Raw genomic sequence first — 27696 nt, 5'->3', positions numbered from 1 at the left:
TGATAAAAAGGTTGTTTGAATGTAAGATAGTCAACATTGAATTGGGTGGGGTTTGTTTAGGCAGGGGTCTTCCTCAAGAATCTGTCTTGAGTTCGATGTTGATCAATGTTTACTTTAATGGGTTTGATAAAGGAAGTTCAAGAATTACTATTAAACACGAATAAAGAGATTCCTAAGTTCGTGGAAAATGATCTTGTATCGGCTGAAAGAGATTCAGACCATGTTTTTTTTATAAGCCATTGAAGATTTATGCTGTCCGATTATGGGATGAGAAATTGATTGTTACTTCAGGAACAAAGATTGATGGCTTTAGAATTGAAGAATAGAGTAGTGAAGTTATTAGAACGTGATTTGGATCTGAGAGTGGATAAACTTACAACTGTCATTCATAGCGCGGTTCACTACAAAAAATAAACCGTCGCTATTTTTATTAAAAATAAAAACCGTCGCTATTTTTATTATAAATAAAAACCGTCGCCTATTAAATTTAGCGACAATTTACTAACACCAGACGCTATAAAAGCGACGGGTTTATTAAAACCGTCGCTATATTAGCGACGGTTTTTCATCAACCGTCGCTAATATTGCTAAATATAGCGACGGATTTTACGAAACCCTCACTAAATATAGCGACGGGTTTTAAAAACCCGTCGCTAATATTAACGACGGTTTCGTATAATCCGTCGCTATATTTTTGAATTGTCGCTATATAGCGACGGTTTTACGAAAATCGTCGCTTATCAAATTAAGTGACGGTTTATTTAAACCGTCGCTCTATAGCGACTGTTTTGATAAAACCCGTCGTCTTTAAAATTAAGCGACGGTTGATTGAAAACGGTCGCTAACATAGCGACGTTAGAATACAAGACCGTCGCACATGGGCGATAGTTTGTGCAATATTAGTGACGGTTGATGAAAACTCGTCGCTAATATAGCGACGGTTTTAATAAACCTGTCGCTATTATAGCGACGGGTGTTAGTAAATTGTCGCTAAATTTAATAGGCGACGGTTTTAATATAAACCGTCGCTATAATAGCGACGGTTTATATTAAAACCGTCGCTACGCCTTCCGTTTTTTTTGTAGTGAACCGCGCTATGAATGACAGTTGTAAGTTTATCCACTCTCAAATCCAAATGACGTTCTAATAACTTCACTACTCTATTCTTCAATTTTAAAGCCACCAATCTTTGTTCCTGAAGTAACAATCAATATCTCATCCAATAATCGGACAGCATAAATCTTCAATGGCTTATAAAAAACATGGTCTGATTCTCTTTCAGCCGATACAAGACCATTTCCACGAACATAGGAATCTCTTTATTCGTGTTTCATAATAATTCTTGAACTTCCTTATCAAACCCATTAAATTAAACATTGATCAGCATCGAACTCAAGGCAGATTCTTGAGGCAGACCCCAACCTAAACAAACCACACCCAATTCAATGTTGACTATCTTACATTCAAACAACTTTTTATCAAATCTAGAAATGCCTTATCTTCAATTTTCTCACCCAGTATCAAAAACAACTTATCAATATGGCCAGAACTAAATAATTCACGATCAAATTTAACAATAAATCACCAACTTGGGTTCACCACCGAATTCTATAAATACCAAATCGTTGTGTGGCGGCCCAAGTTTGCTCGCTTGTCATAGCAAAGGTAGCAAACCTAAAAACTTATGCATAAACCATAGACCTTGTTTGAACTCTCTACAAAGTAACTCTTTTATTACACATATAACTAAATAGAACATATTTTTAAATGTTATTTTTCTAAATATATATTATATATATATATATAAACAACATTCAAAACAACACTCTATTTTCCCACTTTTTTCTATTATATTTTTATGGAAAAGAATTTCGACAATGAAAATATAAGCTATAAACTTTACACACATTATTGTAGTTCTTCGCAGTGAAATTTGATGGATCTGACTGCTCTAATGGCAGAGTATTTTTGGGAACTTAAAAGCATGAAATATCACTATATCGGTAACTATATCTTTTTCATTATTTATAATATTATATTATTATTTTATATAATATAACAATTTTCAGTCACACCATAAATTCAACATGTGTTTTTCGATTCGATCACCGGTCCGGTTATGAAGGTGATCCGGTTATGAAAACATTGAAGTATACCTTTGTTTCCAACATCAGTCACAGAAAAATTATGTTTCAACGTTTACAGTTGTTCCGATTAAAAAATCACGCAGTTTCCACACAGTTACGAAAATTGTGCTTCCCAGATGACTACAGGATATTGTTGCACTTCCCCTCCTCAGGTTCTCATTCAAGAAATCTTCGTTATATAAATATTCTTTTCAACGTTTCCTTTCCTGTCGCCATTTATACTCGGGTCTTGAAGTGGGACTAACCATTTCATCTTCACGCAGTTTGCGTTTCTTACCCCTTTTCTGCACCAATGACGCATTAAAATGATTACCCTACAGCGAAATAAGGAAAAAATGAAGCGCATAACGTACTCTCTGAAATATTGATACCTGTAACTCTTTCTGCATAGACATCCGTGTATATTTTCTCTAGATCTTTTAACCGTTTTTTTCTAGCCTCTAGCTCTCGATATGAAGAATCTGTCTTCCTGCATGTTGACCGTGTTTGTAGAACCCAAAAATCAGATTACGTATAAGCCATGCATAATTTATATTATTTAAATTAAAAATGAATTTTTATGAAAATATGAGGTGTTTTATTTATTTTAAAAAGTAGATGTTTAGTTTTACCTTTTCAGGATAAATACGCGAGGTCGGACCGGAGTTTGGAGATTTGAGATAAGATTAATAATATGACAAATATTCCTAAATTTAATTTAAGTCAAGAAATAATTTAATTTGAAGAAAAAGAATGTTTTAGGAATTATTAAATTAATGGGAGTCAAATTAGTAAATAAATTCTATTAGGTTCAATATTTAATTAAAGTTTTAGTAAAATGTGTAAACAATTGGGGATGAACTAATATAGGGTAAATATATTCAAGAAATTAAACATAGCATTTAAACATTTAAATTGAGGTCATGTGTTGAGGATCGAAGTTGATTTTAGAGGGGGGGTGAATAAACTCTACTCGTTTTTCTCGTTCTGATGAGGTACTACAATCCTGTTAAGGATAGTAGTTAATCTTGTGCGAATACTTTCACCTGATTACAATGAAACATGCGGAAACAATCTGATGAAGTAGTTGAAAAACAATAAAACAGTAGGCAGCAGTTGTTTATGGAAGTTCGAAGATAAACTCTTCTACGTCCCCTTCTTCTGTTTCCAGAAGGTATAACTAAAAGACTTTGGATATTACAGTACAACTCTGGTACACACCCACTTCAGAAGGACTTACACCTTAGCTTGCTGAAACTCTTAGTTACTTCAACTCACAAATATACGAAACACAATGTTCTGAAAAGACTCTTTTCAGATTACAGACTCTTCTCATAAAATATAAGCAATGTTTGAGAGTGTAAGAATCAGTAGCACAAGATGATCTTTAAAAGATTTGATGTATGCTGTGAGGCGTGTGCTACTTTTTCTTTGTGTTGAACTTTCTAAGTACTCAAGGAATTCTGATGTTCGTTTGATAAGAGAGTAGCTTTGTTCCTTGAGAAAATGATAATAAGCGAAGTGAAGTGTCGAACAAGGATTTGATCCAAGTATATATAATCGACTGAGTCCAACGTTCATAATCAGAAAGGTCTTCAGATAACTGATACAATCAGCTTTATTACCGAAACAAGTTCCTGCAGAAAAGCTATAAAACAATCAGTCTTGTTTTATACTTAATTGGGTAATATGCATTAAATGACTCCGTATAGTATTTAATGCTGTAATTAATACTAGTACTAGGAACTCTTTAACGGTAACAATTAAGATAGCAACGTTAGAAAATTCTCTCTACTGGTTTTGTATCGTTATCTCTTTTCTACTGGTTTAGTTTTACTAGAGCAGCTTGTACTGGTCTGCTGGTCTACTGGTTTTAGTTATCATCGCCACAATAAAATTCATGTCTAACAATTTCCCCCTTTGTGGTGATGCCAAAACCTAAACAGTAGAAAATCGTTAAGTAACGAAGATTGATCATTGAACAAAGGATAATGTTAATAAAGCATTGAAATAAAAAGATCAATCAGTTCCAATGTCCCTGTAAATGATTTCTTCATTATTAGGTTCTTGAGCTCTTCTGATAGAAGGTTCAGCCTCATCTTCTGTTTGCCTAACTCCTGCTTGATCACTCCTAGTTTCTCTATCTTCCCCCTTTTTGGCATCAGCGGCAACAACATGAGCAAAGAGATCGTTTAGCCTTCCAGAAAGGTTGTGACTGCCATCAGTTAGCATCTCCAGATACGGAGTTTGATCAGAGACGCGATTATCCAGTGTAGTAATAGATTGATTTTGAGAGTCAATCTTGGCATCCAAAAGTTCCATAGATGTAGACAGTGATCGAAATAAATCATCATGCTCCATGATTCGTTTGAGTATATCATCTTGAGTAAGAATCATGTTGCTGTGGTTGCGCGCTATAGCCTGCCTGAACACAATGGTTTCAGCACACATCTTGTCTACGGTCTCCTTAGTGTTGTAGATGTGTTTGCTCATACGCTCTCGAAAAGATTGAGCACCAGTGAATTCCATAATGTTTTCACGAGATATACGTTTCACTTGATCAGAGATATTGTTGAGGTCGCTCTGAAGACGCTGAATCTGATGTTCCAGGTTAAATGCATCTAATTCCGGGGAAGGAGTTCGAGCAAGAATGCGTTGCTTAATCTCAGAAAGACGAGAACTCGTCGCAGTCAAAACAGGGAGAGAAACAGTCAACGCAGTAGAAACAAGAGGAGCATCCATCAATGCAGTAGGAGGAGCAAGGTCTGCTGTGTCTTCTGCTGGAATTGCAGAAACAGTAGGATCAACAACAGTCAAAGGAAGAGCAATATCTTCAGTAGGAATGACAAAGTCAGAGGCCAGAGCTTCTTCCGTTGGTGCAAGAACATCCTGTGAATTTGAAGGTGTTGCAGTGACAGGTTCAGAAGTCTGTTCCAGAAGAACGTTCATTTCGGCTTGATGATCAGCAGAGAACAACTCTAAATTCGGTAGAGAAGAGGTGGCATCTGGTTCTGCTATTTGTTGCCCTGGGATAGGAGAAGCAGATGGAGGCAACAGAACAGTCGGTGCCGCTTCCAGAGTAGTAGAGACAGTGGGGACAATGGATTCAATGACTTCCTCAACTGAAGCCAGTTCATGTACGGATAAAATAGATGAGGACTGAATGGCCCTTGCTGGAGATGCAGGAGTACTAAGAGCAGAAGTCTTTGGGGAGGCTGTAGTCCTTTCCTCAACTGACTGAATCTGCTGAAAACTTGGGACAAGGCCAATGTGATAAACAGTAGGCTCTCCAAATCCTTGTTCTTGAGCAAGAAGTTGCTCACTCATCTGCTTTAATCTGTCAGATAAAATCATAATAACGTTTTGATCCTGAAAAGCAGTAGAAACAGCAGGATCAAAATTTGATTGAAGAACTTTCAGAACTGATTCTAACTTCTGACACTTCAGCTGATCGAGGATAAAGGTCCTTCTTTTCAAAGCCTCGATGACATTTTCTGTCTTTGCCAGCTGAAAAATTTTATTTTCTGCATTCATCACCTTTCCATAATTGCCTTTGGTCTTGAAATAAGCGAAAGAATGAAACAAACGGACAGTATGCCATTCATCAAAGAATTTAATGTCCTCGTTTGCAGAGGTCTCAATCTCGGCTAGATGAAGGTCAACGCCGGTGGTGACAATGGTCTTATGACTAAAGACAGGTGGTTCCTCCACCATTTTCCCTTTGCCTTTGTCAGAAGAGGAAATAGGCGCAATAGGTCGGAAAGCAGAAGATCCGCTTGCTGGTTCCCGAATAACAATTCCAGATGTTGGCTTAAAAGCAGTAGCGGTAGAGGGTGCTGAAACAGACGCAGTAGCGAGTGCAGTCGAGGAAGCAGTTGATTGAGCAGAAGGAACCGCTTCTGGAATGACTTGTCGAATAGGTACTTTCTCAATTTCAGACAGTGCTGCTGTCTTTTTAATCTTCAGAATGGTGCGCGGTTTCTTCTTGGCTGGGGTTGGCATTGCTGGTTGAACAGCAGCAGCAGACTCTTCTGATGCTGTTTTATCTGAATCCGTCAAAATAATCAATCGCTTCTTTGAAATGTTCTTTTGAGGTTTTGGAGCCTCAGAAGCAGTTTCCCCAATTTCCTTCTTCATCGCCACAAACTCCGCCACTGTTGGCTTAGGCCTTAAAGCCAATACATTTGCTGCGTCAATCATGGTAACAGAAGTAGCATCAAGATCACTGGTAGATGGAAAACCAGCATCCTTAAGCAAAACACTGATCTGAACTGTGAAACCAGAACTTCTTCTCACAACCATATCCTTCATAATTCTGAAAATAAAACGACTCCAATCCACCTTAATCCCCTTGGTGATGGAAGTCATTACTTGAACCTTCTCCTTCGTCAACTTATCAAAGGTGCCAGCCTTGATCAAAATAGCTTTAGCCACAATATCGGCCAGAATCTGATACTCTATTTTGAGCAATTTCTTGTGACAAGAAGGAGATACTTCTTCTCCAGAAGCTGAGAAGTTGCTGAGTGCAACAGACATATCTGTCTTGGAAATGTCAGAGAGTTCAGAAATACCTGAAAGTGGAAGGAGGAAGGTTGCTCCTAGATGTGCAGCATCAATAGAAATAGATGCGTCTCCTTGAGTGTAAACAATCCTTCCTTCACGCACTGTTGGTTTAGCGTAAAATTCCAGAAGAGCATTTTTGTAGATAACTGCTGGTGCTTCCAGGAATTTTCGGAGTCCCGATTTCTCAATGTCTTGAAACATTTTCAAGAGATTCTCATCCTTGATATTGAGAATCGAAGCAAAGTTGACTTGATAAGCGTTAAGAGTGTATGCTCCAGCCATTTCTGTGTGTAGATGAGATCAGACAAATTTTGCAGTAGTTAAAAAAATATGGAGAAAGCAGCAGTTGAATATCGATAGTTATGAAACAGTAAAAATAAAAAAGGTGAAATTAGAGATAGATATACAGCCGTCAAATAAACATAAAGACACGTGTCGGTATGTTCTTGGTTGAGTGTTTGAAAAGTTTTGCAGAAACTGTCAGGTACACGAATGATTTTGAAAATTTTGAAAAATGGCGGGCTGTCCAGACGGTTACTAAAGAAATCAGAAGAGGATTTGTCGTTTTATGATAACGTCTGCTGGAAGTTTCAGAGTGCTGAAATATTTGAGCACTTTGACAAAACCAGTAGGCTTGTAGTTTTATCGAAAAGACAAACATCCTATCTGTTTTCTGAAAAGGTGTCAAACTTTTAGTCTGACTGAGATACTGTTCCCCCTTGGTAAATGCAATTAATAAGTGATCATAATTACGACAAGTGACTCTTGGCTATCTTTCAATCTGAGCCGTTGAAAGTGAACAGTCGCAATCTTGCGATTCACAAGAGTCTTTGATCTCTCTATAAATACCTGCGAAGCTTGAACAAAATTAAACACAAACAATGAGAACTCAAGTAAACAGAGAGTTAGAATATGATCCTGGAGTCGAAGCAAAAGTGTTCAGAGAGATGTTTGAGAATATCGTTATTCACGTAACGATCCTTGAAATACACTCCTTGAGTTGTAGTTTCCACAGTCAAGTAGATCTGTTGCTTAGATTGAGATTGAAATGTTGCATCCATTTCTTCCAGAAGCATGCTAATGCAATCAGAGAGTGCTGGTTGATTGATGATGATGAAATTCTCTCTGATGCCCTGTAAGGCATCTAAAAATTAAATTAGTACTGACAAGTCCCAAGCTTGCCAGATTCTTGCAAGGCCGAGGCTTGCTTAGATTCTTTCCAGGCCTTTATTTTCGAAGAAGACCATCTTTTTCCTGCTGAAGTACTTAGCAAGCCAAGATCAGAGAGTTCTTATTACAGAAGATAAACGCTACATGTAACGCTACTGGTTAAATAGCAAAGAGTATCTACTGTATTCATTTTTTCATCGTGTAATGTACTGAAATGGTTTCTAATAAAATTCCAGTTTGCGTATCTGATTTATCTCTTCTGCTTTTCCATGAATATCTAACTGTTAGTTCAATGCGATAAGCAATAAAATCTTAACTAAGATAACAGAAGACGATTAAGTTAAATCTATCAAACCAAGAGAATTCCGAAAGTAAGAAAACTTATTTTCTGGTAAGGGTTTCGTAAAGATATCTGCTGTTTGTTGATCAGTAGAAACATATTCCAGGCGAATGTTCTTCTTCTGCACATGATCTCTAATAAAGTGATGTCTGATGTCAATATGCTTCGTTCTGGAATGAAGTACTGGATTTTGTGTGATTGCAATTGCACTGGTATTGTCACAGAATATAGGTGATTCGGAGGCTTGAATCCCATAATCTCTTAACTGTTGTTGAATCCACAGTATCTTAGAGCAGCAGCTTCCAACAGCCAGATATTCTGCTTCTGCAGTAGATGTGGCTATGGAATTCTGTTTCTTGCTAAACCAGGATATCAACCTATCACCGAGAAATTGACAAAAACCACTCGTGCTTTTTCGGTCTAGTTTGCAACCTGCATAATCTGTATCTGAATATCCAATAAGATTTAACGATGAATCATTGGGATACCATAAGCCGACATTTTGAGTTCCTTTCAAGTACTTCAAAATACGTTTAGCGGCAATATAGTGAGATTGTTTGGGGTTAGATTGAAATCTAGCACAAATACAAACAGCAAACATGATATCTGGTCTACTGGCAGTCAAATATAATAATGAACCAATAAGACCTCGATACTGAGTTACCTCTACTGGAATATCACTTTCATCTTTATCAAGTTTAACAGATGAGCTCATTGGAGTAGAAGCAGCAGAGCATGCTTCCATTCCAAACTTTTTCAGAAGCTCCTTGGTGTATTTGACTTGATTTATAAAAATTCCAGTCTCCAGTTGCTTAATTTGCAATCCTAGGAAGAATGTTAATTCTCCCATCATACTCATCTCGAATTTATCCTGCATTAACTTTCCAAAACTTTGCACATAATTTGGGGTTAGTTGACCCAAAGATGATATCATCAACATAGATCTGTACCAAAAGAGTGTGCTTGTTCTTGACTAAAGTAAATAAGGTTTTATCTACTGCTCCGATGGTAAAGTCATGATCAATAAGAAATTGTGATAAAGTGTCATACCATGCTCTAGGTGCCTGTTTTAGACCATATAATGCTTTATGTAATTTAAATACATGATGAGGAGAGAAATGATCGATAAAACCTGGAGGTTGTTCCACGTAAACTTCTTCTTGTAGTAAACCATTCAGAAAAGCACTTTTTACATCCATTTGATATACTTTGAAATTCTTGAAAGCAGCAAAGGCTAAGAATATTCTGATTGCTTCGAGCCTTGCTACTGGTGCATAAGTCTCATCAAAGTCTATGCCTTCTTCTTGTCTGATGCCTTGAGCCACCAGTCTAGCTTTATTTCTCACCACTGTGCCTTCTTCATTGAGTTTATTTCTAAATACCCATCGAGTTCCAATGACAGCTTGGTGAGATGGTCTAGGTACTAGAAACCAAACTTCATTTCGTTTGAATTGATTCAGTTCTTCTTGCATGGCTTCAATCCAACTAGGATCCAGAAGAGCTTCTTCAATCTTCTTTGGTTCATCCTGAGATATAAAAGCAGCATGCATGTACTCATTTAGCATTTGCCTTCTAGTCCTCAAGGGCGCTGCTGGATTACCAATAACCAATGATGGAGGATGAGATTTTCTCCAGATAAACGGATTTAAGTGGACATCTTCCTGATTTGGTATGCTAAGATTGTCTTCCACAGAACCAGTAGTAGGTTCTAGAACATCTTCTGCTGGTATTGGTAAATCCAGAGTCTGTACTTCTGGTTCCACTATAGGAATGTCTGGTTCTGGATTTTGAAGATCCTTGGTATTAGCTTCTACATCATCTTCACTGTCAACTTCCAATTGAATCCTGTCTAGCCTGTTACTTAAATCAGATATGTTAGAAATTTCAGCACTGTTGTCTTCATCGAAGACAACATGAATCGATTCTTCAACATTAAGAGTTCTATTGTTGAATATTCTAAAAGCTCTGCTTACAGTAGAGTAACCAAGAAATATTCCAGCATCTGATTTTGAATCAAATGCCGTCAAATGATTTTTGCCATTATTTAGTACAAAACATTTGCAACCAAACACAGGAAAATAAGATACATTGGGCTTCTTCCCTTTCCATATTTCATACGGAGTCTGGTTATGTCTTTTGTTGACCATAGATCTGTTTTGCGTGTAACAAGCAGTATTGATAGCTTCAGCCCAGAAGCGCTGAGAAATGTCTGCATCTGCTAGCATTGTTCTAGCTGCTTCTTTTAGAGTTCTATTTCTCCTCTCAGCTACTCCGTTTTGTTGAGGAGTTCTGGCAGCTGAATATTCATGATGAATTCCCTGTTCATTCAAATATAGCTCAAGATACTTGTTAGTAAATTCAGTGCCTCGATCACTTCTGATTTTAATGATGGTAGAAGATTTTTCATTTTGAATCCTTTTCAGAAGCTTGATCAAGAGATTACTGGTTTGATCTTTTCCTGCGAGAAAGATTACCCAAGTGAATCTAGAAAAATCATCAATAACAGCAAGATTATATTTCATTCCCCCTAAGCTCATGATGGGGATCGGACCAAATAAATCCATATGCAAAAGTTCCAGACATCTTGAAGTTGATTTGCTATCTTTTCTCTTGAAACTGGATCTAATCTGTTTCCCAAGCTGACAAGCAGAACAAACATGATTTTTAACGAAATTAATGTCAGGTAATCCATCAACCATATTCTGCTTCTTGAGATAATTGATTGACTTGAAATTCAGATGATTCAATTTCTTGTGCCATAGCCAGTGTTTATTGCTAAGAGAAGCAACTAAGCATGTAGGAGTATTGACATGATTTGAGTTCCAGGAGACTCTGTAAGTGTTGCCTTCTCTTTTTCCCGTTAACAAAGTAGTTTCAGCAGAATCTCTAACTATACATGAATGCTTTTGAAAAGCCACAGAATAACCGTTATCACATAGTTGACTAATGCTGATTAGATTGTAACAAAGATTGTCAACTAATAAGACATTATCAATAGTTATGTTGCCATGGATAATCTTACCCTTACCCATGGTTTTACCTTTAGAATTGTCTCCAAAAGTTATCTTTGGTCCAGTGCAACTTACTATCTCAGAAAGTAGGTTTCTTTGTCCAGTCATATGTTTGGAACATCCACTGTCCAGATACCATGTAGAGTTACTGATTTCTGCTTCCTTCCGCTGTTCCTGCAAACACAAATTTTAGTATCTGGTACCCAAATCTATTTGGGTCCAAGCCTTATCAGTCCTTTGGGGACCCACATTTGTACAATTCTTGCTGACTTTGTACTTCGGGTGTCCAAAGATGTGTGTGCAACAGAAGGTCTGTTATTTCTAACAGTATGCATACTAACATGTTGTTCCTCCCTTCTGTTTCTGTTTTCCAGTCTGTATCTCTTCTGAACAGGTTTAGAGTTGTAGTACTGGTAGTTTCTAACCTTCATAGGATATTGTCTTCCAGAGTTGAATTCTTTTCTGAATCTAGAACTCTGGTCAACTTTTTCCTTAGGTTTAACGTAACCCAGACCATAGTGCATTCTTCTGTTCGTCTGATTTACATTCTTTTCAACTGAAACAGTAGGTACTACTGGTTCTTGTACCATACTGGATTTCACAAAGTGAATGTATTTCCCTTTACATATATCTAGTGTTGGCTTAGTATTCGTTTCAGATGTGCCTTCATTATTACAGAAACCGAGACCACTCCTATCTCCTGATTGTTTTTGTAATTCTTGCATCTTTTCCAATGAAACAGAAGACTTATTCCAAGCATTCACCAGTAGTGACAACTTCTGGTTTTCAGAAAGCACCTTCTGGTAATCTGCTTTGGCTCTTTCATTCTCAGTTATTAATTTACTCATCTTAACTTGTAAATCATTGCAGCTGTCTACTTGCAAGCAAGTTAACTTACTGTTCTGATTCTTTAAGTTCTGATTTTCAATCTTAACTTCTTCAAATGATTGAGAAAGTCTTGAATACTCTTTTACCATTTCATGCAGTGCATCAATCAAGTCATTGCGTGTAAATTCATTAGAGTCAAAATCAAATACCTCTCCAGATGTCGAGGTTGAATCATTGTCTGCCATAAGACATTTGACTTCTTCTACATCACTATCACTGGAATGACTTTCTGAATCAGATGACTCAGAGCTAGAGTCCGCCCACTTAGATTTGCTTTCCTCGGCAATCATTGCTTTTCGATCTCTTCTGGACTTTTTGTCATTTCTCTTGTGATCCTTTCTCTTTTGATCATCCTTCTTTGGTTTAGGACAATCTGCAATGAAGTGACCTATCTTTCCACAGTTAAAGCATCCCATATCACCAGATGGTGAATCTTTCTTGTAGTTGCGATTGGGACCCTGATAAGTTCGATGATTCTTCTTCATGAACCTAGAAAATTTCTTCACAAATAAGGACATAGCATCACTACTGATTTGTTCAGCAGTTTTCTCCATTGCATTGTCAATGATTACAGTCGGTAGTGCTTGAGGTACAACTGCAGCAGCAGTAGAAGAGGTAGAGGCAATAGCAGTAAAAGCAGTAGCAGTAACAGTAGCAGCAAGAGCCTTGGTTGGTAGGCTTGAAGGCTGTTCTCCACTTCTCACTTCCAATTCGAACTCATAGGCTTTCAGATCTGCAAATAAATCGTGCAGTTCCAACTTGTTCAAGTCTTTGCATACTCTCATAGCCATAGTTTTAACATTCCATTCTCTGGGCAAAGCTCTCATCACCTTGAGGTCTATTTCTCTGTTGTTGTTCTCTTTACCCAGAGCTGTTAGCTCATTTACCAAGCTGCTGAATTCTTTCATCAAATTCATTTAGAGTCTCACCAGCTCTCATTTTCAAATTTTCGAACTTCTGCATTGCTACAGACAGTTTGTTTTCTTTTGTTTGCTCATTTCCTTCACATATCTGAATGAGCTTCTCCCAAATATCTTTAGCAGTAGAACACATTTTGATCTTGCTGAAAGTGTTCTTGTCGAGAGTTTTATACAATATGTCCTTCGCCACATTATCAAGATTGGCTTTCTTCTTATCTTCACTGGTCCATTCACTTCTTGATTTCTCGACCATCTGTGGTGCACCTTCAGTAACAGCAACAGCTGTGTTAGGCTTTAAGATTTTCAGTGGACCATCTGTGATGACATACCACATGTCATCATCTTGTGCTGCAAGATGAGCTTGCATTCTTATCTTCCAGTCATCAAAATCTTCCTTAGAGAACATAGGGATCTTGCTGAAATGTGCCATTTGTTGAAGTTTTTCACAAGCAAGAATAACTAGCTCTGATACCAATTGTTGAGGATCGAAGTTGAGTTTAGAGGGGGGGTGAATAAACTCTACTCGTTTTTCTCGTTCTGATGAGGTACTACAATCCTGTTAAGGATAGTAGTTAATCTTGTGCGAATACTTTCACCTGATTACAATGAAACGTGCGGAAACAATCTGATGAAGTAGTTGAAAAACAATAAAACAGTAGGCAGCAGTTGTTTATGGAAGTTCGAAGATAAACTCTTCTACGTCTCCCCTTCTTCTGTTTCCAGAAGGTATAACTAAAAGACTTTGGATATTACAGTACAACTCTGGTACACACCCACTTCAGAAGGACTTACACCTTAGCCTGCTGAAACTCTTAGTTACTTCAACTCACAAATATACGAAACACAATGTTCTGAAAAGACTCTTTTCAGATTACAGACTCTTCTCATAAAATATAAGCAATGTTTGAGAGTGTAAGAATCAGTAGCACAAGATGATCTTTAAAAGATCTGATGTAAGCTGTGAGGCGTGTGCTACTTTTTCTTTGTGTTGAACTTTCTAAGTACTCAAGGAATTCTGATGTTCGTTTGATAAAAGAGTAGCTTTGTTCCTTGAGAAAATGATAATAAGCGAAGTGAAGTGTCGAACAAGGATTTGATCCAAGTATATATAATCGACTGAGTCCAACGTTCATAATCAGAAAGGTCTTCAGATAACTGATACAATCAGCTTTATTACCGAAACAAGTTCCTGCAGAAAAGCTATAAAACAATCAGTCTTGTTTTATACTTAATTGGGTAATATGCATTAAATGACTCCGTATAGTATTTAATGCTGCAATTAATACTAGTACTAGGAACTCTTTAACGGTAACAATTAAGATAGCAACGTTAGAAAATTCTCTCTACTGGTTTGGTATCGTTATCTCTTTTCTACTGGTTTAGTTTTACTAGAGCAGCTTGTACTGGTCTGCTGGTCTACTGGTTTTAGTTATCATCGCCACAATAAAATTCATGTCTAACATCATGTATGCCATGAAAAAGTTCTAAGCAAGATGCTAAACTAAATTAATTTGTTAATGCATTAAAATAAATATAATGAAAGTTTAAAATCTTAAACAATTAAAATACAAGGTTTAAATAAAAATATACAATGCAAATTAATAATAATGACCAACATTTAAAATATTTCAGAGGTTGATAACTCTCCATTCAAACTATCTCTAATTTCACTTCATGGTTTATTCATGTCCTATTCTAATTCTCTAATTAGTAGGAAATTTAAATGCAATAAAGCACCTCATTTCTCCCCAACTAATTACCTAGCAAATGAATGAGACCATGCAGCAAAGAAATGAGAAAAACCAACGGCAATAAGGAGTGAAGGAGAAGCAATTCAAACCCATTCAAATTTACCACTAAATGTTTTTTTATAGTGCATTCATTTCCCACTCTTAAACTCCATAATTAGGGGTAATACATGCATCATAATTCTCTTTGAAGCTCATCAACCCCTTTATGCTAGCAAATAAATGTGAATAACAAAAAGAATAAGAACAAGTAATCGGCAGCAAGGGGAATTAAAAGCATTTCAAAATCCATTCCACTTCTTGACTTGTAACTCCCAAACTAAATGCATATTATAGCACCTTTAACATCTCATTTATCATTCACCTTCATCATCTACACTTCCTATACCCCCTTACCTTCAAAATACATCAGCAAAACATCAGCTAGGAATCGTGCACAGCAGCAGTAACACAAGGAAGAAAACTCAACTCCGTTCCGCCGCTCGTATTAGTCGTTTTGATTTGTTTTCTTCAAAACAAATTCCAGGAATTTATATATTATTTATTTGCTCTTCAATAAAGTCATATTAGATATTTGAAACCATTATATATTCATGATATAAGCAGCAATTCGAAATTTGACAGCAAACATTTTGAAAATTTAACACAGCCTTCTCGGCCCTTGGTGTTCTGCCTTACGGGTGAGTTGTTTTGATGAATCTAGGTGGTTGCTTCGGTCCAGGCGTGGGCTGCTTCTAGACGTGATTTATAGTGTCTTGGGAAGTTATTGGGTCATTGGTTTCCATCCATACACGCACAAATGCAGAAATGACTGCAACTTTTTATTTGAGTGCAGAATGAGACACGGTTTCTGCCATTGAGTTGTTTAAGTGGAGCGTTCGAACCTTGGATGTCCTAGGGACTATAGCCATGGTTAGAACCCTCCCTTAACATGTCTAGTGTGTGACCAAATCGGTATTTACAAGCTTGGTTCAAGGAGCCATCAGATTTTTACATCAACAATGCAAGAGTCATTAGGTTTTTACCTTTTCAGATTCTATGTGAGTGTGATTTCGGTTTTTGTGTGTTGGATGAATTGTGGTTGGCTCCTAGCCTGTGGCCATGGTTCATACAACTCTCAATCATGTCTAAATTGAGTCATGGTCGCTCAAATGGCCATTGGAACGATACAAGACAACAAAACAATGCAATACATCACACTATACAGAAATTGGCTCTCTCGGTTTTGAGCTGTGATTGTCCTAGGTGTTATCTCGGTTTGTGCCTGGCTTTTAGCCCTTAGCCATGGTCCAAGCCATGCCTTAGGATGTTGGTAAGAGTCCTTGGGCGGTGGTTCAAGCCCATAGTCATTTATTTCAGGATTTTCACCACAAACAAATAAACTGCTACTGCTGCACTTTTCCAGCAGCTTTGAGCTTCGGTTGTGGTTCTTGTTTGAGTTCTTGGTTGGCTTTTAGCCCATGGCCTTGGACTGGACAGTACCTTAATGAGTTAGGAAGGTCAAGGTTTTGGCCGTTCGTGATTTGGTCGAGTTTAGAGGTCATACGAGAATTTACGGTGAAAGGTGCCAAAATGACTCTCGAAAGGGTGTTTTATGTTTTTGGATTCCTTTCACCTATTTTCGTGTTTTTCAGTTCTTATGCATATTTTTCAGTATGTTTGGGGTATTTTTAATCATTGTTAAACGTCGATTTAATGTTGGTTCGGGTTGATACAATACCATGATTGAAAATCAAGTGGTTGGTCATAATCGTCTCGTTTTTGGTTCTATTGTCAAGTTTAATTCAAGATAATATTATTTGCATGTGTCACATATTAGAATTAAGTCGCAGAAAGCCTGGGTGCGATCCAATTCATCAGGTAAAAATAATTTTATAATTATATTACGTGCATAAAAATATAAAATGTTTATTTTTGAGATATATGATATATGTCTTGTTGCCACCTTATGCTTATGGGTTTGGAAGTCGGTAGCCGCAACCGAGGACCTCTACACCCGGTGACTTACGACCGGTTTACGATTATGTATGGGTACGGATATCCAGTCCAAGGGCTGTGGTGATCTCTACCGCCCAGTATACTGTGGTTTAGTCTGATCAGGCTCTTATGTTATGTTATGGGCCACTAGCTTAGAAACATTATCTCTACCAGAAAATTATGATATGATATGACAGAGCTCTATTGAGAAAATATTTTACGTATGATTTTCAGATATGCACGTAGTTATAATTATTCATGATACGTTTATCACCGCAAGCTTTATGATATGATATTTTTAAGTTGCATGCGATTTTACAATATATTTATTTGTTATTAACGATATATACATGTTTGAGTCTTTAGACTCGCTAGACTTGATTGCTGTAGATATTGATGAGGTCGAGACCACGGGCGAAGACCAGTGAGCGATCTTGGGACAACAGTAGTAAACCCGAGGACATCATGTTTTAGTTTATCCACCTGTTATCTTTCAAACTCGATTTTAATATGTTGGATTATTTTTAAATTGTTGTTTGAAATATTACGTTGACTTCCGCTGTTATTTTTAAAGTGTAAATTATTACATGTTTATTTTATAAATGAGGCGAGTTATTTATTTATTTATTTAGAAATATTTTAACAATTCCGCAAAATTATGAATACGAAAAACGGGCCTTTACAGTTGGTATCAGTGCCAATGTTCTTGTAAAGGGTTGTACTACTACTGATCTCGAGAAGCTCATGAAGTCACGTCTTCGGTCTGTAAGTTTTACATTTCAGCATTTTACTTAAAGTATGAATTATTTTAACAGCATGATTTCATGAAATATTCTACGTTCAAATTTTAATTATTCAGTAAATACTTAGATTTAAAAATAAATTATGGAATTATGCATATTGGTTAAGTATGGGTTATGTATGGAACAGTATGCCTCCTAGACGCCTTGTTGGACGCCCGAGGGGTGGGGGTAGGCGCCGTCATGAGGACGATGAGGATCAGAGACAGGAGAGGAACGTACCACCACCACCCCCACCGGACATGAACGCCAAGATGTTAGCAGGGATGACTCAGTTCTTCGCATAGTTCGCGGGGAACCAAGCTGCTGTAGCCAGACCGGCGGGACCGGAGGCACTCTATGAGCGGTTCGTGAAGATGAGATCGAAGGAGTTCACAGGGACGACAGATCCCATGGCTGTCGAGGACTGGATTAAGTCCCTCGAGGTTATCTTTGAGTTCATGGGGCTTGAAGATGGAGATAGGGTTCGATGTGCGGCCTATCTGTTCGGAGGGGACGCTCGCCTATGGTGGGAAGGAGCATCAGTGGCTTTGGATTTGACTACTTTGAGCTGGGAGCGCTTCACAGAGGTATTCTACTCTAAATATTTTACTGAGGAAGTGCGTTCCAGGTTGACCACAGAGTTCATGACCCTGAGGCAGGGAGACATGACTGTTACGGAGTTCGTCCGTAAGTTCGAGAGGGGTTGTCATTTTGTACCCCTGATTGCAAATGATGCGGGAGCCAAGATGAGGCAGTTTCTGAATGGTCTACGACCGATCTTACGCCATGATGTTATGGTGGCTGGCCCTACTACCTATGATGTCGCAGTTTCCAGAGCTCTAACTGCAGAGCAGGACCAACAGGACATTGAGAGGGATCGCAATGGTAAGCGACCATTTCAGGCACCGCACCGCCCTCCACCGCAGCAGCACCAGAATAAGAGGAAATTCCATGGCCCACCCAGGAACAGAGGGCAGCATCAGCAGCAGCAGGGACGGGCAGTCCCGAGGACAGTGGAGTATCCAGTCTGTGCCAGGTGCTCACGCCATCATGCGGGGAATTGTATGTATGGTTCGGGAAAGTGTTACAAGTGTGGTAGTACTGACCATATTTTGAAGAATTGTACTCAGAAGGATCTGCCTACCCAAGGCAGAGTTTTTGCTCTTCATGCCGCGGAGACTAACCCGGAGACGATGCTCTTGACAGGTACCTTAAATCTTTAAATTGTATTTGAAATTTAGTGTTTTGGGTTAAGATTTTGAAATTAGAATTTGTGAAGTTCTTGTAAAACTATTGGGTTTAGCATGATATTCCAATATTTCAGGGAGAATTTTTATATCCGGTTCCGCTACGAATGCCTTGATAGATTCGGGGGCTACTCATTCATTCATTTCTCAGGTTTTTGCAAATTTCCTCAATATCAAGACCATTGGGCTAGATATAGCATATTCCGTAGTTCTGCCTTCCGGAGAGGAGATGACGGCGACTAATGTGATCCGAGACATAGACCTCGAACTTCATGGTAATCTTGTTTATGCGGATCTTATCGTGTTGCCGATGCCAGAGTTTGATATCATTCTGGGTATGGATTGGCTAATGGGGAACATAGTTATAATTGACTTCCAGCGGAGATCTGTTCTAGTCCGACCACCTGGAATGGAGCAATTCTTATTCGAACTAGACAAGTATTTTAATTTACCGCGCATGATATCCTGTGTCCAGGCTAGGAAGCTCATTTATAGAGGGTGCCAAGCATTTTTAGCTACTCTTGTATCCGTTCCCGAGACGCCCAAACAGTCAGCATCCGATGTTCCTATCGTCAAGGACTTTCTAGACGTTTTTCCTGACGACCTCACCGGTTTACCACCTATGCGAGAGGTGGAATTTTCTATTGAGCTTATGCCGGGTACCGCATCGATCTCAAAGGCACCGTATCGATTAGCACCGACAGAGATGGCAGAACTCAAGAAGCAGATTCAGGAACTTCTTGACAAGGAGTTCATTCGCCCGAGTTTTTCTCCATGAGGTGCGCCAGTCTTATTTGTGAAGAAGAAGGATGGGTCGATGAGGCTTTGCATTGATTATCGGGAGTTGAACAGAGTTACAGTGAAGAACAAGTACCCACTCCCTAGGATTGAAGATTTATTTGATCAGTTGCAAGGAGCCTCAGTATTCTCCAAGATAGATTTGCGTTCCGGCTATCATCAGTTGCGGGTGAGAGATGCCGATGTTCTCAAGACTGCTTTTTGGACTCTTTATGGTCACTTCGAGTTCCTTGTGATGCTGTTCGGTTTGACGAATGCGCCAGCGATCTTCATGGATCTCATGAATCACGTATTTCAGCCGTATCTTGATCAGTTTGTGATAGTATTCATAGACGATATTCTCATCTACTCAAAGAATGAATAGGATCACAACAGACATCTGACCACAGTATTGCAGACCCTACAAAAGCACAAGTTATTCACGAAGTTTAGCAAGTGCGAGTTCTGGTTAGAGAAGGTGGAATTCTTAGGCCACGTTGTTTCTAGCTGTGGTACTGAGGTAGACCCAACAAAAGTTGCAGCAGTCAGAGATTGGGTTGTGCCGCAAAATGCATCAGAGATCCGTAGTTTCCTTGGGTTAGCAGGGTACTATCGGAAGTTTATTCAGGGATTCTCCTCTATCGCAGTTCCACTCACGTCGTTGACAAAGAAGAATGCTAAGTATGTGTGGAGCGAGGAGTGCCAGAAGAGCTTCGATATTTTGAAGCAAGCTCTTATTTCAGCGCCAGTATTGGCCATGCCTTCAGGACCCGGAGATTTTGTTTTGTATACTGATGCTTCGAAACTCGGTTTAGGCGCGGTATTGATGCAGAATGGGAAGGTGATTGCATATGCTTCTCGTCAGTTGAAGATTCATGAGAATAATTATCCTACCCATGATCAAGAGTTGGCAGCTGTAGTACTTGCATTGATGATTTGGAGGCATTATTTGTACGGAGAGAAGTGCCAGATCTTTACCGACCACAAAAGTCTCAAATACTTTTTTACACAGAAAGAGTTGAATATGCGGCAGAGACGTTGGTTAGAGCTAGTGAAGGACTATGACTATGACTTTAGCTATCATCTTGGCAAAGATAATGTAGTTGCGGATGCGTTGAGCAGGAAAGTTGCAGTGATGGCTCATTTGAGGATTCCGAGACCTCTTCAGTATGAGATGCAGAGGTTTGATCTAGAGACATATCTTCGAGGTAGAATTCCTCAGTTATCTACTTTGACGATTCAGTCTTCTCTACTAGACCGTATTCGCAGTGGACAGTAAGCAGACGAATAGTTGGCTAAGTGGAGGCGGAGAGATGAAGCCAAGGGCAGTATCACGTACACAGTTAGAGACGACATTGTGAGATATCGAAACAGAATGTGGGTTCCTAGCGGCGATTCGATTCGAGAGGATATTTTATCTGAGGCCCATATGTCATCGTACTCTACTCATCCAGGGAGAACGAAGATGTACAAAGATCTGCAGTTATTATATTGGTGACCCGGAATGAAGAGGGATATCAGACGTTTTGTATCCGAGTGTCTGACATGTCAACTAGTGAAAGCGGAGCATCAGAGACCAGCAGTAGTTCTTAAGCCTCTTCCTATTCCCGAATGGAAGTGGGAGAATGTTACGATGGACTTCATTGTCGGCTTGCCGAAGTCAGTCAGAGGGTCGAATGATATATGGGTGATTGTTGATCGTCTTACGAAATCAGCCCATTTCTTGCCTATTAAGACGACTTTCTCCATGATCCAGTATGGAGAGTTATATATCCTGGAGATCGTTAGATTTCATGGTATTCCCGTTTCTATAGTGTCTGACCGAGATCCTAGATTTACTTCATCATTTTGGAAGAGTTTGCATTCAGCTATGGGTACGAAGTTGTTGTTTAGCACGGCTTTTCACCCACAGACAGATGGTCAGTCCGAGAGAGTCATCCAGATTTTGGAGGATCTTCTCCGTGCATGTGTTCTTGATTTCTCCGGGAGTTGGGAATCAAAGTTGCCATTGGTGGAGTTTACCTATAACAACAGTTTTCAGTCATCTATAGGGATGGATCCATACGAAGCACTGTACGGTCGTAAGTGTAGATCTCCTATTCATTGGGATGAAGTAGGGGAGAGATCAGAGTTGGGTCCGGAGATTGTGCAGCAGGCCGCCGATTTAGTAGTCAAGATCCGTGACAAGATGAAGACTGCTCAGAGCAGACAGAAGAGTTATGCGGATCAGAAGAGGAGAGATACAAAATTTGATGTTGGTGACCATGTTTTCGTGAAGATAGCACCGATAAAAGGCGTCATGCGGTTCGGAAAGAAAGGAAAGTTCAGTCTGAGATTCATTGGACCATTTGAGATCCTCGACAGAGTTGGGACATTAGCATATCGTGTTGCTCTTCCGCCGAATCTGGCCGGAGTACACAACGTGTTCCACGTCTCTATGTTGAGAAAGTATATGGCGAATCCATCGCATGTCTTGAATTTTGAGCCGTTGCAAGCTCACTCCGAACTTGTCTTATGAGGAAAGACCAGTGCAAATTTTAGACAGGCAGGAGAAAAAGCTTCGGAACAAAATGGTCAAGCTAGTGAAAGTCAAATGACTCAATCATTCGGAGGAAGAAGCTACGTGGGAACCTGAGCCAGAAATGAGAAGTCGTTATCCCGAGTTATTCGGTAAGTTTTAATTTCGGGGACGAAATTCCTTTAAGGGGGGTAGAGTTGTAGAACCCCAAAATCAGATTACGTATAAGTCATGCATAATTTATATTATTTAAATTAAAAATGAATTTTTATGAAAATATGAAGTGTTTTATTTATTTTAAAAAGTAGATGTTTAGTTTCACCTTTTCAGAATAAATACGCGAGGCCGGACCGAAGTTTGGAGATTTGAGATAATATTAATAATAAGACAAATATTTCTAAATTTAATTTAAGTCAAGAAATAATTTAATTTGAAGAAAAAGAATGTTTTAGGATTTATTAAATTAATGGGAGTCAAATTAGTAAATAAATTCTATTAGGTTCAATATTTAATTAAAGTTTAAGTAAAATGTGTAAACAATTGGGGATGAACTAATGTAGGGTAAATATATTCAAGAAATTAAACATAGCATTTAAACATTTAAATTGAGGTCATGCATGCCATGCAAAAGTTCTAAGCAAGATGCTAAACTAAATTAATTTGTTAATATATTAAAATAAATATAATGAAGGTTTAAATCTTAGACAATTAAAATGCAAGGTTTAAATAAAAATATACAAGGCAAATTAATAATAATGACCAACATTTAAAATATTTCAAAGGTTGATAACTCTCCATTCAAACTATCTCTAATTACACTTCATGGTGTATTCATGTCCTATTCTAATTCTCTAATTAGTAGGAAATTTAAATGCAATAAAGCACCTCATTTCTCCCCAACTAATTACCTAGCAAATGAATGAGACCATGAAGCAAAGAAATGAAAAAAACCAACGGCAATAAGGAGTGAAGGAGAAGCAATTCAAACCCATTCAAATTTACCACTAAATGTTTTTTTTATAGTACATTCATTTCCCACTTTTAAACTCCATACTTAGAGGTAATACATGGATCATAATTCTCTTTGAAGCTCTTCAACCCCTTTATGCTAGCAAATAAACGTGAATAACAACAAGAATAAGAACAAGTAATCAGCAGCAAGGGGAATCAAAAGCATTTCAAAATCCATTCCACTTCTTGACTTGTAACTCCCAAACTAAATGCATATTATAGCACATTTAACATCTCATTTATCATTCACCTTCATCATCTACACTTCCTATACCCCCTTACCTTCAAAATATATCAGCAAAACAGCAGCTAGGAATCGTGCATAGCAGCAGTAACACAAGGAAGAAAACTCAACTCCGTTCTGCCGCTCGTATTAGTCGTTTTGATTTGTTTTCTTCAAAAAAAATTCCAGGCATGTATATATTATTTATTTGCTCTTCAATCAAGCCATATTAGATATTTGAAACAATTATATATTCATGATATAAGCAGCAATTCGAAATTTGACAGCAAACTTTCTGAAAATTTAACACAGCCTTCTCGGCCCTTGGTGTTCTGCCTTACGGGTGAGTTGTTTTGATGAATCTAGGTGGTTGCTTCGGCCCAGGCACACAGGGATGCTTCTAGGCATGATTTAGAGTGTCTTAGGAAGTTATTGGGTCATTGGTTTCCATCCATACACACACAAATGCAGAAATGACAGCAACTTTTTATTTGAGTGCAGAATTAGACACGGTTTCTGCCATTGAGTTGTTTAAGTGGAGTGTTCGAACCTTGGCTGTGCTAGGGACTGTAGCCATGGTTAGGACCCTCCCTTAGCATGTCTAGGGTGTGACCAAATCGGTATTTACAAGCTTGGTGCAAGGAGCCATCAGATTTTTAAATCAACAATGCAAGAGTCATTCGGTTTTCCATTTTCAGATTCTGTGTGAGTGTGATTTCGGTTTTTGTGTGTTGGATGAATTGTGGTTGGCTCCTAGCCTATGGCCATGGTTCATACAACTCTCTATCATGTCTAAATCGATTCATGGTCGCTCAAATGGCCATTGGAACGATACAAGACAAAAAAACAATGCAATACATCACACTATACAGAAATTGGCTCCCTCGGTTTTGAGCTGTGATTGTCCTAGGTGTTAGCTCGGTTTGTGCCTGGCTTTTAGCTCTTAGACATGGTCCATGCCATGCCATAAGATGTTGGTAAGAGTCCTTAGGCGGTGGTTCAAGCCCATAGTCATTTATTTCAGGATTTTCACCACAAACAAGTAAACTGCTACTGCTGCACTTTTCCAGCAGCTTTGAGCTTCGGTTTTCGTGCTTGTTTGAGTTCTTTGTTGGCTTTTAGCCCATGGCCTTGGACTGGACAGTACCTTAATGAGTTTGAAAGGTCATGTTTTTGGCCGTTCGTGACTCTCGAAAGAGTGTTTTATGTTTTTGGATTCCTTTCACCTATTTTCGTGTTTTGCTGTTATTATGCATATTTTTCAGTATGTTTGGGGTATTTTTAATCATGGTTAAACATCGGTTTAATGTTATTCCTGATATATACATGTTGAGTCTTTAGACTCACTAGACTTGATTGTTGTAGATATTGATGAGGCCGAGACCATGGGCGGAGACCAGTGAGCGATCTTGGGACAGCAGTACTAAACCCGAGGACCTCATGTTTTAGTTTATGCACCTGTTATCTTTCAAACTCGATTTTAATATGTTGGATTATTTTTAAATTGTTGTTTGAAATATTACGTTGACTTCCGCGGTTATTTTTTAAGTTTAAATTAGTTACATGTTTATTTTATAAATGAGGCAAGTTATTTATTTATTTAGAAATTTTTAATAATTCCACAAAATTATGAATACGAAATACGGGACTTTACATTGTTTTTATACACGATTAAACTAAACTCCTCAACCACAAATTCTAGTCTAACTTCCTCGATGTAGAATAGAAACAAAAGTAATATGAAGGCCTAAAGCCAAAGAGAGACTGAAAAGAAATTTGGAAATCAACCAAAGCAAAACTCATCAAAAGGAAAAGGATTTGTGCACGGCGGACATATAACCAACCATTTGATTCGATAAAGATATGTTCTACAAGAAACAGAAAACTCATTTGGAATAAAACTAAATACCCAAAATCAAAGTAGAAAGATACAGCATAGAAAAAGATTAAATTTTAGGAAAATGCAGCAACGATTGCCAACAAGCAAGACCCTTTAGGGAATATGATAGATAGTAGTTCATGATACAAGAAACGTCAGTTGGGTTTAAATGCTCTAGCACTTGTGCATCAATTCGATTTCTTGAACCAAAGTTCGTCAAGTGGCAAGAATAAATGATGGAGAAAAGTATCATCCCCAAATTACCATAAAATTTATACAAAGATACAGCACTCACAATGATGGGATATTATTGATCTCTGGGAAGATATAGAAGCCCAATAGAAAGTCCAGACAAGACAAAAAGGACACACGGCCATAAATATTTATCATGCACGCATAAATGGAATTATAATTAACTCACATAGCATGCGATTGATATTCCCAATTGGTATATATTTGTGACCAACAAATCCAAAAAAGTTTTTGAAGAGAAAACTCGAACAACAGCAGGGAATACCAAAGAAGTAGAAATTTAAAACTAAATTCAATAAGAAAAATAAGATATTATGACAAGGCCCCAAATATCACCATATTCAATCAACAAGTGAGGTATTGATAACTTAAAGGGGGTAAAGTATGGGTGGTGAAGAGACAAATGAAAGAGCTGTGAGCACAGGCAGACTAAAGCAAATTATTTCTGATTGTCAAGGAAAATTTGTAGTCCACTTCGTTTTTGCAATATAGCTTATGGATTGACGGTAATGATATCATTCGGTAATCGGTAGGGATCTTAATTTTGGGGAGGCAAGTAGAAACAGGGTATCAACCTGGCAATCCAATTTCGTAGGAGGCAATTGACTAAAAAAAATAGCTTTCAGTACCTCAAAATAACTTTAGGCAAGTCTTTAAAAGCTGATGTGTTCCCTTGTTCTGAAACTTTTTGGCGGAATTCTCTTACCTCCTCCCAAGAAATAGAATCAACAGCCAGCCAACATACTTCATGAAACACAAAAATATCTACTAAGCTCAAAATGCTATACTACTGAGCAATATTTGCCCTGCACCATTTTATGCATTAATACTTTGTGTGATCAGTACATTACCACCAAATCACTGTCTTGGATGAAAAAAAAATCTGTCATTTGCAGACACAAGTGTAAACATGGAATTCAAGTGATTCAAACAGAAGTTCCAGAGAAGACAGTCTCATTGCCCCTTGGTCATTGAACTTTTGAAATTGGCCTTCGGATAGTTTTATCTTAATTGCCTAGATTACATATTAGACGTTCTTTCTCAAGCAGAAGGGAATAAAATGACTTTGAAGAAATAAATTAATTGAGCTATCAGAAGCGACCATATCTAATAATGAGAAAAGAATAAAATTTGGTGGTGACATAACTGTTATAACATGAAATTGACTACTCTAAAAAATGGGTATGAAAACTATCAAGAATCAGCAGAAAAAGGGCTTGATCACTCACCTGTTGTCGGCATAATAAACATGTTTGGATGATGACTGATTTTCAAGAGAATGTAGCATACCATTAAGTCTTTCAATTTTCTGCATCCAAAAAGTTAAATTTCAGAATAAAGAACCTGCATGACAGCTATCTCGAGAATCCGAGACCCAAAAAACCAGAAACTCTAAAATAAAACCTTTTTTTTCAGTTTGAAGCTTCTGCAAAATATATCCAATGTCTTGGGTCTTCATCAACATCAGATCTTCGTTAGTATACTTATTAGCCTGGATCCTTTACAAAATCCACATTCAACAGCTAATATTCAAATTACACTCAAATAAATATCCTCAAAAGATAACAGATAACCTCATAAAAATAAAATTTTCCAGCTTACTCAGGTTTATGGACTCCGCCAACAATTTTTGTTTTAATCATCTTGTAGTAAAATTCATCTGGGTTCCTCAATGTTGCTTTTTCCTTAAGTTTCTGTTATAAACACGCAGAAGCGACTTACCATAAAATAAGAACTCACAAAATTTAGTTCATAAAATGCTACCAAAACCAACAAGACGAAGGGTAGTAGAAATTACCAGTAAAGTCTGCTCCTTCTGGTGATAGGCTCGTGCACGAATGACATAATCTTTATGTATTTCGAGCAGCCCAAATTTCCTTCTCAAATGCCTGGTACACACAAAAAATCTTCAATTGAGTTAACCGGAAATATACGTCAAAATATTTCAAAACGGGCAATAAAGAAATTAATGGCCCCAAAAAATAATCACACTTACGGCTGAGCGCGCTCCTTGTGAGCTTTTCTTGGAATAGCATTCCTTAAAGACGACATCTTTATGCTAGCAAAAAAAATTCACAGAACTTTAAAATCAATTTACGCACTTCAGAAAGGCAAAAACCACTACAGAAAACATAAAGGGCTAACAAAAATCTTGAGTTTAAATAATTTAACCGTGAAACAACGAAGATTATCGGTACAGAAAAAACAACGGATTTCTTTCGTATTTACACCAAATTCAAAATAATTATTAAGCACAGAAGACT

General features: G+C 37.9%; 1 pseudogene; it reads right to left on the bottom strand.

Moving 5' to 3' along the window:
* Positions 1 to 2338: 2338 nt before the first annotated feature.
* On the bottom strand, positions 2339 to 27484 carry LOC140803732 (probable U3 small nucleolar RNA-associated protein 11; annotated as a pseudogene).
* Positions 27485 to 27696: the final 212 nt, after the last annotated feature.

The sequence above is a fragment of the Primulina eburnea genome, chromosome 10 (assembly GCF_022965805.1).
Source record: "Primulina eburnea isolate SZY01 chromosome 10, ASM2296580v1, whole genome shotgun sequence".
NCBI classification, from domain to species: domain Eukaryota; kingdom Viridiplantae; phylum Streptophyta; class Magnoliopsida; order Lamiales; family Gesneriaceae; genus Primulina; species Primulina eburnea.
This window is presented reverse-complemented; position numbering and strand designations above follow the sequence as displayed.